The sequence below is a fragment of the Sorex fumeus genome, unplaced genomic scaffold (assembly GCF_029834395.1).
Source record: "Sorex fumeus unplaced genomic scaffold, SorFum_2.1 ptg000051l, whole genome shotgun sequence".
NCBI classification, from domain to species: Eukaryota; Metazoa; Chordata; class Mammalia; order Eulipotyphla; family Soricidae; genus Sorex; species Sorex fumeus.
In genome coordinates, this window is record NW_026606108.1 from 15,339,594 (window position 1) to 15,355,159 (window position 15,566).

A 15,566-nucleotide genomic window follows, 5' to 3' on the forward strand; every position below is an offset into this window, starting at 1 on the left:
CACTTCTACCAGGGAGGAGGGGGTGTGGGGTGGAGATAAGGCCTGCTAGTAGAATCAACTTCAGAGAAACACAGACCTGAGGAGACATAGATATTATTTAGGAATATAATACATATTGCTTAAAAAAAGAGCACACACACAAAATACTAACTCCTAGACTCAGTGGAAACTTTGGTGTTTTTCCAGAGGAAAAGTGGAAGGGGAATGGGAAAAATGAGGAAAGGGGCTTCTTTGGGTGGTGGGATGGTATTGTGCACATACAGAGGCACAAAGCTAAGTTCCTGGAATTTCATAATACTGTAAATCAATGATGAGCCAATTTAGCAATGGTTTCTGATGTTGAGGTGTTGAGTTTTAGAGCTGTTGACTAGAAAGCCCTTTCCATCCATCCACTCAGGACTCAAAGCTGGAAGGGAGGAAGTCCCATGATGGCATTTAACACCTTCTGGTCTTCGATCTCCAGCATTGCTCATGCCTTACTGGAACCTTCTGGCATATCAAAGTACAGATCACCCCATTGTCTCTTCCACTTGAACTTGGTTATGTAAACTAATGATCTTCCTACTTCTCCTGTCTTTCTTGTCATTCACAGGTTGTCTTTTTTCTTCAGTGCATTTTCTTCAGCCTTCTCTAACTCTATGAATACCTTGCTTAAATGGCAGGTTCCTCCTTCCAAGGAAGTAACAAACTTAATGATCAAAATGATACCATATTGAGACTGCTTTTAAAAAATGCATGGGTTGGAGAGATAGTAGAGTGGGTAGGACCCCCCTGCCTTGTAAACAGCTGACCCAGGCTCAATCCCCAGCACTATATATGGTTCCTAAACCCCCGCCAGGAGTGGTGCTTGAGCACAGAGGCAGGAAGATGCCCTTAGCACTACTTAAAACCAAAATAAAATAAAATATAGAGAAAGGTAGAGGAAAGAACTAAATCCCATCTCCTCTCCATAGGAAGGTTGAGCCGAGTCTTGCTCAGGCTCCTATCAAGTCACAGGCTCCTATCAAGTCACAGGGATCCACTGCCTGTATTCCACCTAAATCTCTACCATTTCTCTTGACAGCAAATTCAGGAGAAAAAGTGACAAAGAATTACAAACACTTTCAAAGTCAGAAACAGAATACTGATCTGCTGAAAATATGTAAGAAATGTAGTGGTTATTTTAAACCATATGTGAAGAATACTTAAGAATAAGAAGAGTAGCATTACCCGGAATGAATATCTGCATTTTATCAAAGGAGTCTATGGAAAACTCATGGGAACTAATGGGTCAGCTAATGACATTTCTAAACACAGATTCTTAAGACTACTGCTTTTGAAGTTCCAGCGATAACTAGGTGCTTAAAGAACACAAGAGTCTCCTTAAGTTTCTTTTGTTCAGTTTGTTTTGGTTTTGTGTTGGGGCCACACCAGATGGTGCTTGGGAGCGTAGAAGCTACTGCCAACTCAGGGACAAAGTGGTACAGGGGATCAAGCCCAGATTTGCAGAAGCTGAAACTCCAGACCTTGCACTATCTCCCTGGCTCTTCTTTAGCATTCTGTTGCCAAACAGGCAATGCTGTTCTCATTAAAACCAGGATTTGTCACTAAACAAGAGCGTTTAAGTGTGTTTCCATTGGGACCCTTCTTACAAGCAATAAAAGCTAACACCAACTAAATTAGCTGAAAAGGGGAATTCAGTGAGAGCCTGTGGTGGATGACATTCGCTAAAGAAAGGCTGTTAGAAAACAGGTCTCAAGAGAGATTAGCTGTTGAAATTTATAGAGTTCCAATCCTCAGGACATTGTTGGCTTTAATGAGTGCCATTCTGTATGTCTGTATTAATAGTACATGGGATTGCCCTGACTTGGTCAACATTACCAGACTAGTACTAGAAAACTGTAAATTTTGGGAGAGAGGCTAGTCTACCACAATCAACAAGCTGCTACCTACAAGACAAGAGTGGTTGGTGCTGGGGGGTGGGAGGAAAAGGGTGTGAAGAGGGGAGGGAAGGATAAAATTCTACTCCAGAACCAAGTGGCTTACTGAGGAAAAGTGATAGTCCTGTGCTTAAGATTAAGATTAATTTGATGATAGTGGCAAGTATAACACATTACTTTCAGAAAAGTATTTTGATGCATTGGTTTACATTGGTTTAGCCATCATGGATGGCCACTTTATGTGAAGGTCATCTTGAATTTACACCAGGTACTCCCCACCCTACTGGTTAGACCCCTTCCTTTTATGGTTAACTCACAAATTATTCTTAAACCCTTGCCCATGGCATGCATGCCACACTGTGATTCTTTTACAGTACAATGACCCAGGTGTATCTATGACACTATATTCCCTAGATACCCATAAGCTAAATATTGCCTCATGTTTTCCATTTTTTCTCCATTGCTATTTGGAGGAGAAATATGTACTCAAAATATAGATCATTTGACTACCTTAATATTTCCTCCCATGAGTCTCTAAATAGGCCAACCCTTTTTAAAGCAGATTTTCTCATAGTGGATTTATTTTTATATTCCACATGAACCAAAGTCTTCAACACTTTAGCAGAGTCTCATTTATTTATGCATTTGGATTTTTTTTTCCTTTAAAAGATCCTGGCAGCCTTTCCAATGGCCCACGTAAACCAAATATCACTTGTGGCGGTGGCAGTGGTTAGTGTGTGTATCTAGAAAAAAAAGAGCATTTTTTTTTCTCTTTCAAGATGTGGCAGAAGCGGCTGGTATAGAAACTGGGGACATTGATGGTGGAAAATGTACACTGGTGAAGCGACAGTGTCGGAATATTGTATGACTAAAACTCAATCATAAACAACTTTGTAACTGTGTATATCCTGGTGATTCAATTAAAAATTTTTTAATTAAAAAATTTGAATAACTAAGGGAATGTCTACTCTTCTGTTTTTGAGACAAAATTAAAATAATTTAAAAAAACATACGTAAAGTTTCCATGTTTAATATGCCACCATCGTGCATATATGTACTTCCAGTCACTACTACTATTGCAAGTAGTGACAGAAATGTTGAGGTGATTATCAGTGGAATAGGTTTTATTTGATAACTGTGAAGAAAGTGCCAGGCTGCTGAGAGTTTGTCTAGAATCCCAGACTCTCCTTCCCCTCACAATCATCTGACCCACCAGCAATCCCATGGGAATGCCAGCAAGCAGGAGCCATCCACTTGGACGCCACCCTTGTACTCACATGGGTTCCCCACTTCCACTCACGACAAGCGAAACTCAGAACAGGAGCTAGAGTTCTCTCTCCATAGCACAGACATGCCCACTCTCAGTCAGAGCTCTCATACAGTTTCTCACTTCACCTGGAATAAAACCCAAACAGGGCAGCCAAGGCCTGACACAGTGACCTTTGCTCCCCTCACCTTCTCGTGCACTTTCCATTCCTTCAACCACAAAGCGAGGGCGCCCTTGGGTCAGGATTGCAGGAGGTCCTGAACCCCTGACCTGAGGGCCTGTTCTGTCTTCTGAAGGCCCCAAAGGCTGCTATTGCCCTCTGTGCCTCAGCTCTCAGTGCCTATGACAGATTGGAAGGAGACCTGAATGCTTACTTCACCTAATTATCATCCCCACCCCATCCCAATCACCACCCGGCTTTAACGCTTTCTTCTTTCTTTGCAGATCAAGTAGTATCATCTGAAGTTCTTCAGTCTGTATGTCTCTCTTCCACTGGAAGATACACTCTATGAGAACAGACCTTTCAACCACAGTGTCCCAGGGACACTGTGGATCACAGAATGTGCCCTTCATCAATATTTTTTTTGAGGGGGACGTCACACCCATCATGCATAGGGGTTAATCCTGACTCATGCACTCAGGAATTACTCCTGGTGATGCTCAGGGGACCATATGGGATGCTGGAAATCAAACCCGGGTCAGCCGCATGCCAGGCAAACGCTCTATCAGCTATGCTATCGTTTCAGCCCCTCTCCATCAATTCGTGATTGGATGCTGGATCCTCCCGTGTCTGACTACAATGATTAGCCCATTCATCATAGAAGAGAGCACAAGAAAGCAGAAATATTAAGGCAAGGCATCTAAAAAGTGGAATAGAACACAGAATAGACAAATCCTTTGAAACGGACCATTTCAGAGCACCTCCTGTGTTGAGTCAGACTGTATAGAACTCTGAACTCAAAGGACTCTGGGAAGAACTAGAGTCTCCTGAAAAAGTAGGACCTCGGGACGAAGGACGAGGAGGAAGCACCAAATTCACCAATTCTTGAGCAAAGGACTCCAGTCTCCCAGAATAATCCAAGCAGGGGCCCTGACAGGACTTTTTTCTTTGTAGTCATGGGCTGAACACGATTCTACTGTCTTCTCCAAAATAGAAGCCAAGATAGTTGGACTAGAGACAAGACTACATGGGAGTCAAAAACTGAAGGTGGGAAGTTATGAGCGCCGACAGTCTGTAGCCTGGTGGTTGGGGCCCTATTTTAGAGAAGGACATTCCCTCCTGTGGAAAGTGACAACACAACCCTAGTTCACAGGTCATTGTGGAGAGTTGGCCCCTGATTTCCTTCCATCCCTCAGGCCCTGTGTTTCTCCTCCATCCTCCTTCAAACATTCATCCAAAATATGATTTGTTATTCCCGATGCTTTTAGAGCATTGATAAGTAGTCTTTGAGGGCTTGTGTCTGGAACCTCCCCGGATCCCACAGGCTGCATGAATGAGCAGAGAGGCCGTCCTCTTGGCCTGGTCACAGTCCTGGCCTTTTGCAGCTCGCTAGCTTCACTGCTCTGTGTTCTCCATGCGAGGCTGAGATGACAAGCGCCTTCCCTCAGCTGGTATCAAGAATTCTGTTTCTTAGCAACACCCCTCCCACAGGCAATAAAAGACAGAACATAACTCCCTTTGGGCAATAGGAGTCTGCTCATCATTCTGAAAATGTGGCCAATTTTTCCCTTAGTGGCAGAATTGGAAATCAGTTCTGCACCTTTGAAAGACAATCCCAAGGAGACCTCTCAAAGCTGAGCTTTATGCGTTGGGCACATTTTCCATTTGGGGGCTTGCTATTTCAGGGCTTATTTTGAAAGATATTACAGAATTTTAATACATCAGGCCCTGCTGTTCTTTATGATTCAGAATTAAGAATGAAGCCTTTTTAATTCTAATTTCTTTCTACATTACTACCTTCCAAGTTCATCTTTCAAGAAAGTAACAGCTTACTCATGTTAAATGCCAACTGCACGCTTAGGTTTTATCTTCCAGATTTCAGAAAATAAAAATTTGACATTTTGAGTAAGAATTTTTGACTGTACATGTAAAGTTCGCTAAAAGGTTAAAATCCAAATAAATCTAATTTGTATGATATTTTGTTATCTAATTTTCCACCCAGTAAGACTAACAGCTACTATTCTAAGAAATCACTGTTTGCTGGGTGTTCTACCTAGCAGTCAGAATCCTTACTCCTCACAATGTTACCTTGTGGGAGGTAACATTAATTTTCCTTAGCTCCTTCATTTGAGGCTGATGAAGGTTCTAAAACTAGATCAAGGTCACACAACTAGCAACAGAGATCTGTGATCTTAAGTAACATTAATTTTACTCTCTAATATTTTATTTTGGGTTCTGTTCATCATTGCCTTTGACTGAGTCTGTTGACTCTAACTGAATGACTAAATAAAACCACTGGGCAAGCACTCAGCTCCCTGAGCTCTCTCTCCGATCCAGTAGTTGATACTTAATCCCTTTACACTGCAATTGTAGGCTGCAAAGGAGCTATGCTCAACGAATTCAGTGCAGTTTAAAAACAAAACAAAACAAAAAAAGCCTCAGTGAACTCTGACTTATTTTCTGAATAGGTAAATTCCTCACCTCTAGTGTCACACTGTTTTCAGCTGTTTGATAATCAGGGTAATTTGCCACATCTTCCATGCGTCTGCAGGTCTGTCATGTTCTGTGTCACTAGGAGACTAGCAAGCAAAACAAATGTGGTCACCATTATTTAAAGTGTCTTCCATCTAAGTTTTTCTTAGTCTTCGGACATGTGAATGGCTATCATTTTCTAGGACTAAAAAAGTTTCGCTGCTATTCTTTAATAAACCACTCCTTAAGTTTAAGACGAGAATTCCACAGATATAGGGGGAAAACAAATGCTCAAAAGTAACAGAAATGAAGAGCAGAACTGATCCTCAGTAGGAAGCTTGGCTTGGCTGGGTGGGCGCTTGGGGGGATAAATTGGGGAAGGGAACATTAGGACAACAGGGGAGGGAGGAAATGCCTGCTAGAATGGCAGGCTGGAGAGCGGGGGTGTGGGAGGGAAACTGGGGACACCGGTCGAGGGTGGTGGACACTGATGAAGAGATTGCTGTTGGAACTTTGAACGCCTTGTAACTCAATCATAAATATCTTTGTAACTTTGTAATTCATATTTCAATTAAAAATTTTTCACAAATAAATTATTATGCTGCTTATTGGGACAATCTGATCAAGTATTTTCCATTAGCTATATATTAATAAAGACTCTGGGGTAGGGGAGATATCTCTATATATGTTGAGTCTGGGTGTCTATTTGTCATTAAATGAAGTGACATATATTGTAGTTAACATATATAAATGTAGTTAACATATATTGAATGGAATGCTTTAAAATGATGTGTGAAATACTCATTCTTTCTTTCAGATACCTTAACATATTAGACCATTGCTAAAAACAAACAAACATAGAATACTGGATGCTTGATGCATGTGTAAATAAGAATAAAAACCAAAGTTGTGCTCTGTGTATCTACCCACAAAACTCATGAGTGGAATTTTCTAGCAAGCTAGAGGAAATGCTGCTCTGGACCAACTATTCCCTCCCTTGAGCTTTGCTCACAAGTTCTTTAATGGATTTAGGACTTCAAAGGTCCTCAGTCCCCACTCTAGGCCTCACTACAGGTTGTTCTAAGCAACCTTGTTTTCCATTGTGGCAGAGGGAAAATGATACTCACATTCAGAATCTAGTGCCAAGGGCCATATACCCAAAGTTATATATGGTTCTCAGCAGTTAGAACACTATATCTGATGAAACTACTGAGTGCTGCTGAATTCTTGGGGAGAATAATGATGTAAGAAGGGTCCTGAACCAGCTCTGATAAAACATAAAGCCTCTTAATAATTTTGTTGCTTGTGACCCTGAATGATCTGAAACGAGAAGGGGCACTACCCTCTCATCCCAAACACATGCATTGGGTCAACATATCTGGCCCCCTTATTCCTCACCTCACTGTTAAAACACATAGCTGAGGGGCTGGAGAGATAGGACAGCAAGTCGGGCACTTGACCTGCATGCAGCCAACCCAGGTTCAATCCCTTGGCATCTCTTATGATTCCCCAACCACTTCCAGGAGTAATTTCTGAGTACAGAGTCATCCCTGAACATTGCTGGGTGTAATCTGAAACAACAACAGACATGGCTGAATTTAAAAGCAAGAAGAACGTGCATGTTTGACAAATGAAGACTGGTATTCAAAAGCAGAAGCCAAGTGACCAATGCTGATACCAACATTAATGGGGTAAGGAGCGTCCAGTGGTGAGGAACTGTGGGGTTGCCACCTAAACAAGGCATCGCCTCAAGGCCCAGTTACACGAGGAGTTGGAACTGAATGAACACAATGCCAGGAGCCCTGGGAAGACCATTCCTTTGCACAAAGGGCGGAGAACACTATAAGCTGCGGATCCACTAAGGCATCCTGGAGCTTTTGTTGTGTGCCCAGTCCTCTGTGTTAGGTTAGAAAATAAAATGACCTAATGAGAAAACAGAACTTCAAGCCTGCACTTGACTCATTGACTTCAGATTCCCCTCCCCCTCTTCACAAGGCTGCACACGCTGAGACTTCAATAGGAAAACAGATTCTCTCTGCATCCCTGGGCACCTGGGCCGCTCTACAGAGATTCTCCCTGGGCACACAGGTCTTCCACTGGAAGAAGTACTCCCTGCTGAAGATAGCTACAAAAACAGAACAACAGCTTCTAGAAGAAAAAGTTTCCACATAAAGAGATGAGCGCTATCAACAGGTAAGAGCCCTCCCCCCCACCCCGCCAACTCCAGATAGATAGCTGAAAACATAAAAGTTGGATTGTTTAAATTATGAGCTAGCAGAAACTAAAAAGGAACAGAAAACTTGAACAAAAAGGAACTTCTAAAAATTTTAAATACAGGCATTGAAATTTTATAACCTAAGAGATGCATTACACTGAGATCAAAGAGAACAGGATTTGCAAGTGGAAGGAAAAATGAAGAAAATTGCAGTCCAGTAGAGAGATGACAGGTAGGAGAAAAGTTCTGAGAGACCAGAAATCAGGAAAGTCTAACATTATGTGTGAGCGGAGCTTCAGAAGCCAAGAAGGAAGCAGAGCAAACAGACACAAATATAATGGGTGGTAATTTTCCAGAACTAAAGAAAGACACAAGTCCACAGACTGAAGAATCACACTGAGTCACAAGCAGAAAAAATACATAAAAATACATAAATCCCTATCTAGTTACATCACAAGGAAACTGCAAAAGGCCGAAGACAGAACATCTCAATGTAAATGAAAAGGCAGATTCATTTCCCAAGGAGCTAAGAATGACAGAACTCCTCAGCAACAGGAGAGGCTGGAAGGTGATGACGTCCTCTCTCCAGGATGCTGTGGATGTGCTCATGTCAGAGTGATTCCAAGATAGTTCACACCCTCCTACCTGCCCAAAGAAGGTATTTGTGGAGATAGCTTTTAAAAGTATCTATCTCTAACAGTATTAAAGAGTCTTGACAGGGGCTGGAGGGATAGCACAGCGGGTAGGGCATTTGCCTTGCACGTGGCCGACCCAAGTTCGATTCCCAGCATCCCATATGGTCCCCTGAGCACCGCCAGGAGTAATTCCTGAGTGAAGAGCCAGGATAACCCCTGTGCATTGCCAGGTGTGACCCAAAAAGCAAAATAAATAAATAAATAAAATAAAATAAAGTCTTGACTAAACATCTTTAAAGTACACAAAGTATGCTAGAAAAATTTATCCCCCCAAAATGAAATGCAATAAAAGTCATTATTGAAACTGGCAAATAAGCACATTCAAGCACAGATGAAAATAATAACCAAATCATTTATTTGACTAGGAAGAAGGCTGAGGTTGAGAGGTACCATCATTTTAGTTTTTCAACCATCTGAAAGGCGCATGGTAGTGGCAGCTAAATGTTCCCACTTCCTTGCAATATGTACAGACCAGTGACACTGGTAAACATTGTATTGGTTTTCTAAGGGTACCCAACCATGAACCAGAACCTTGGTTTCAAGCAACAGTAATTGAGGCCAGAGAGATAGTACAGGCTTGTAGTATGTACAGCCCAGTGAAACCAGTAAACATTGTACTGATTTTCTAAAGGTACCTAACAATGGACCACAACCTTGCTTTCAAGCAACAGTAATTGGGGCCAGAGAGACAGTACAGGCAGTAAGCGCTAGCCTTTCACACGATCCCTGGCCTGAGCCAGAAGTAAACCCTATGAACTACCAGGTGTGGCCCAAAAATGAAATAGAATAAATTTTTTAAAAAACAAGAGGAATTCTTTCCAAGTTGTAGAGGTCAAAGAAGAAAGTTAAAGTGTTAGCAGGGTTACTTCCTGGAGTTTCTCAGTGAAACTTCTAGGCCATGCCTCTCAGCTCCAGCTGGCTACCAACAACTTGTGATGCCCCAACTCTGATTTCTGATCAACCTAGTTTTCTCCCCATACGTCCAACCTTCTTTTTTTTTTTTTTTCTGTTTTTGTTTTTGAGCCACATCTGGTGGTGCTCAAGGCTTATTCCCGGCTCTGCACACAGAGATTGTGTTCGGGGGATCATATAGGGTCCCGAGAATTGAAGCCGGATTGGACACCTGCAAGGCAAGCTTCCTACTACTAATTCAGCCCCATCCTACCTTCTCTTCTAAGGGTATGTTTAATCACATTTAGTGCCATCCTAACTAATCCAGAATGATCTCAAGCTCTGCACCTGAATTATGTTGTGAAAACCTCTATTGCAAATAAGGTCTGTCTGAAGTTGTGGGCCCTACAACCTAACGCACATTAAAAACATAAAGGTGCTGAAACAGTATTACAGTCAGTAGGTAGGGTGCTTGTCTTTCATGCAGCAGACCTGGGTTCTATCCCCAGTAACCCTCTGGTTCTGTGAACACTGTCAGGAGTAACTCCAAAGCGCAGAGCCAGGAGCAACTTTGAGCACAGCCGAGTGTGCAGCCTCCCAACGCTCCACCCCCCACCAAAAAAAATAAAAAGTAAAGGTGAGTAGCACTGTAGCACTGTCCTCCAGTTGTTCATCGATTTACTCGAAGGGGCCCAGTAACATCTCCATTGTGAGACTTGTTACTGTATTTGGCATATCGAATACATCACGGGTAGCTTGCCAGGCTTTGCCATGTGGGCGAGATAATCTCAGTAGCTTGCCAGGCTCTCCGAGAGGGGTGGAGAAATCAAACCCAGGTCGGCTGGGCTGGCCGTGTGCAAGGCAAACGCCCTACCGCTGTGAGTATCCCTGAAAAATTTTAAGTGTTTATCTTTTGAATAAATGGAGGGAAGAAGAAATACAGAAAACAAGTTAAAACATTAAGATTATAGACAGAGGTTGGGATCGGGGCAATAGTACAGCAGGTAGGGTGCTTTCTTTGCATGCAACTGACCCTGGTTTGATTCCTGGCACCTCATACAATTCACCCAAGCCCAAGAGTGATGCCTGAGCACAGAGCCAGGAGTAACCCTGAGTACTGCCAGGTATGCCTCCACTACCCCCACAAAAATAAATAAATAAAATAGAACAGATAGTTCAGTGCAAATTTATTAGAAGTCATTTTAAATGCAAGCCACTTAAAATGCACATTTAATTATGGGGGACCCAGAAGATGGCTCAATGGCTTAAAGCACTTGTCAGGCAAGCGAAGGCCTCAAGTTCAAACCCTGGTAGCACCTACATGCCTCTAGATCCTGAAGACAGTTCCACTATCAAGAGGGAAGATAAATACACAAAATCAAGTGCAATCGGTCGAAGGCAAATTTGGAACAGATTAAAGACTAAACTCCAACAAAACCCTCTTATACCATTACTGATCCATGCAGACACGACTGCAGGTCTGATTCTCTAAAACTTTCCCCAGAGCCTCAGCAAGACATAACAATGTTCTCATTTGATATATTTCCAGGGTCCACTTTCACCAGTGGCAGCATTAACAACAGACTACAACACAGAGATTACTAGGTAGAAAGGGGGAAAAGAATGGTTTTGCTTTTGGTTTGGGGGCACATCTGGCAGTGCTCAAGGACCATTCCTGGTGGTAATGGGAGGATGGAGGGCAAGGGGCAAATGCAGTGCCAGGGATAAAGCCCTGTTCCGCCATGTGCAGGCCAAGGCAAGGGAAAATAAATGCTTTTTAACCAAAATTCCTCTATTCAAGCAGTAGCAAAGGAGTTACTTTTTCTGTTTTTCAAGGTTTTTTCCAAAGTAGCTTTAGATGGTTTAAATGAGAAGCAAAAGGTTAAGCCCACAGTTATTTTTGATCCCTCACTCATCTTTATTCTTCTGCCAATTCTACATCTTTGAAAAAATTCTTTGACATTCTAGACTGCAGAGAACAGATCTCATTACCAAACTGGATAGACTGATTTTGAAATGCAATCATGGTGAGCAGAGATTCAGAACGCACAGCATGGGCCAGATTTAACAAGATCAGAATACAAAAAGTCACTTGCAAACACACACAGAGTCAGAGAATATTTCCTCCAATTTTATGTTAAGGAAAAGTATACATTCCAAAACAAAATGTTAAATATGAATTTGAGCACAATGGTGTAAAAAAAGATGTAGAAAACTCAGTATATTAGACTATGCCTTTCTCTCCTAAACCTCATTTTAAGAATATGAACTAGCTAGCCAGTTCTAACAATGCAAACTTCAGTAAAAAAAAAAATTTTTGGTTTTGTTTTGGGGCCATAGTCAGTGATGCTCAGAGCTTTTTCCTAGCTCTGCACTCCAGGATTATAGTTGGCAGTGCTAGAGAGACCATATAGGGTGCTGGGAATCAAACTTGGGTCAACTGTGTTCAAGGCAAGCACATCACCTGCTGTACTAGCTCTTCAGCACCTTTCAAAAAATTTTAAGGTATACGGTCTAGGAAATTGTACTTCAAGACCTACCCTAATTCTTGGTTTGTTTTGGGCCTTCCCATCAGATTGGGAGCTTCCAGGGCTATACTCAGGGGTGCACTGTCAGGAATTGAACCTTGCACGAGCTCGGCGCTCAATTCTTTCAGCTCCCTGACTCTGCTTTCCCCCCTCTCCCAAACTACATCTGGCAGTACCCAGGGGGCCGTGTAGTAACAGGGACTGAACTCATGTCTCCCACATGCGAAGATGCAAAGTATGTCCTCAACCCATTGAGGTACTACTCTCCAGCCTAGCTCAATTTTTTTTTTCTTTCTGGGTCACACCTGGCAATGCACAGGGGTTACTACTGGCTCTGCACTCAGGAATTACCCCTGACAGTGCTCAGAGGATTATATGGGATGCTGGGATTCAAACCCGGGTTGGCCGCGTGTAAGGCAAATGCCCTACCCACTGTGCTATTGCTCCAGCCCCCTAGCTCAATTCTTAATTAAACCTAGAAGTCAGAAAAATCCTCCGCCCTCCAGAATACACACAAAAAATGTTCGCCTCCTCCAAAATATCACTTCAATTTTTGGGGGGGTGGGGAGCAACACTCAGCTGTGCTCAGGAGTTATACCAGGCTTTACACTCGGGAAGTACTCCTGGTGATGTAGAGGGGACTATCTGGGATTCTGGGGATCGAACACAGTAGGCAGCCTGGCTAGATGCAAAGCAAGTGCCCTGCCTGCTGTGCTTTCCGGCCCCTTGCACTTCAATCTTCCCTGACAGCATCATGATAATCATCTTTATATCTCTGGCACACTAAATAGTGCTTGATGGGCATAAATTTTATTGAACATATGAATACATTTGATAAATTCTCCTAGATTTAGTTCACTTCTATCACAGACCCTTTCCCTAATTTTTGAGGAGCAGGTTGGAGAGGTTTAAGTTCTGAGAGTGGGACCCAATACTATTCTTTCAGTGTCAGCCCTCAAAAGCCAAAGTATTTGGTACAGAACTCTAAGAGGTGTTATGAAAGTTACCAGCAATTCTCTTTATTTGTGCTTTTTTTTTTTGACAAATCAAGATGTCTCCTTATTTGATGTAGAGAACATTTTCTTTTAATAAAATCATTAGAAGGATAGCTAAAAAAGATTTCCATAATTATGCCCCCTACCTACTCCCAAGAATCCTCAAATGCCACTTCAATATCTCCCTTTGAAAACGGCAGGAAGCTAAATTTCACCAAATGAAACTTCTTACTCTACCTCATTAACCACAATTTCAAAATTTAACCAAAAAAACTAGAAAATCTGAAGAAACAATAAAGAGATTCTAAATAGTTAGATTTGGACAATCAGCTCAAACAGAAAGAGAAAAATTCTATGTGAAGACAGGCTGAAGGTATGCTTCTATTTTAACATTTAATATTAACATCTTAAAATTCATGGTTTTATATACATTTTCTGATTTGGGATTGTCAGCTATAGCCCAGAGCTGTGACTTAGAGCAGAAGTCTGACACAGCTATAATTAGAAACTCACATCACTCACAAATTACTTTTTGATCAAAGCCTACCATATCCATTAAAAAAAGAATTGTTAGGGACAAAAAGTGCTGCCATAAACAACCTTGCAAATATTGTTTTCACTAGATTTTGTAATACTAAAGACAAATGACATAGTAACCACAAAGGCATATAGCACTGGGCTCTAGTAGACACATTTCTGCAAGGGTTGTGACATTCTGACACTTAATACAGTGTGCTCTGGGGCTGAAAAGTAAGCAAAGCAATGGGAGATGATAGGAGTTGTACCATTTCTTATTAACAAAAAAGTTACAAGTAGGCAAAGGGAGAAAAAAACAAACAAACTGTGGTTCTGGATTCCAAGTAGGAGGCGTCAGGGCGTCTGCCTTGCACGCAGCCAACATGGCCGACCCAAGTTCGATTCCTCCGCCCCTCTCGGAGAGCCCGGCAAGCTACCGAGAGTATTCGATATGCCAGACACAGTAACAACAAAGTCTCCAATGGAGACGTTACTGGGCCCGCTCGAGCAAAGATATAGAAAATACTTAATATGTTCAAACACATTTGTATACGTTCAACAAGCACAACCAAACAGAGCTTGAATTGAAATACTTGTCTCCAAAACAAAAAGGGACTGGGGCGGGGGGGCGGGGGTTTGGAGGGGGGTAGAGAGGGAAGAACAGAAAAGCTCAGTGGGGCAGCTGCCCTGCAACTGTAAGGTCCTGGGTTCAATCCCTGGTACTAACAAAATTTTTTTTTAAAAAAAAGAACAGAAATCACTGGAAAAATGACTGATTCTAAGGCTGGTGTACAAAAATAGTATATATAAACTGAAACACACACACACAAAAGGATAAGGATGAGAAATGGGTAAAGATGAGAAACAGGGACATATCAAAGGGGCATGCTTCCCAATGTCCAAAGCTAGGAGAATCTGAACAACTTAACTTTAATATCGAAGTGTAACATGAAGAGGCGAAATAAAACATATCAAGCTTATACTGAAAAAGTATTGAATTAGGGTGAAAAGGCAATCCCCTTAAATTTGACTTCCAAAACCAGATGCAGATAACCTGCCCCAGCCCTTCACCCCTCCTCGATTAAGGATTACGTTTAATAACTAACTCACTTCAAAGAGCAAAAGCAAAAGTACTTTTCTTTTTGAGGGGGGTTTCTGGGCAACACTCAGAAGTGCTCAAGGTCACTTGTGAGGGGACTTAGGGCATCTCATGAGGTGCCAAAGATTAAAGCTGGGGCCAGCCTCATGTAAGTCAAGTGCCCTACCTCTCGGTACTGTCACTATGGCCTCAGTGGCCACTTTTCTAAGGAGAAACCTGGCACGATACTACTTTACTACTAGATTTATTACCTTTGATCACTTAATTAAGTCATTGTTAGTAGGAAGTAACCCCTTTCCTGACAGGATGTAATGAGGTCCCTGACCTCTGGTTTTCTTCCCCAGGACATAATAGGGACAGTAAGGTCAAGAAAAAGATTATCAGTCAAATCTGAATTGAACATTCTACAAAGTAACTGGCCTCTTCAAAAATGTCAAGGTCTATGAAATCTCCAGGCTCACAGGGAGTTGGGCATATAAGCTCTAACGGTCATGATCCAGAGTCTCACAAATAAATCTCCGAAGAGAGCCACAAGCTGCAGATGACCCTAGACCCCAAAGTTACCATCCAGTTAAAAACTTAACTCCAGCTCTATCACCCTATTTAAAATTTTAGAATTCCTGGAGCACACAGCCACACACCGTCTCATACTCTAATTCACTGATGTAGCACTGCACTGCACTGTCCTCCCATTGTTCATCGATTTGCTCAAGTGGGCCCAGTACCAAGAGTAACACACTACATTTGAGGGGATGTAAAGCACAAGGCAACTGATTTAGATCAAATAAATATTTGCACATTTGCACACA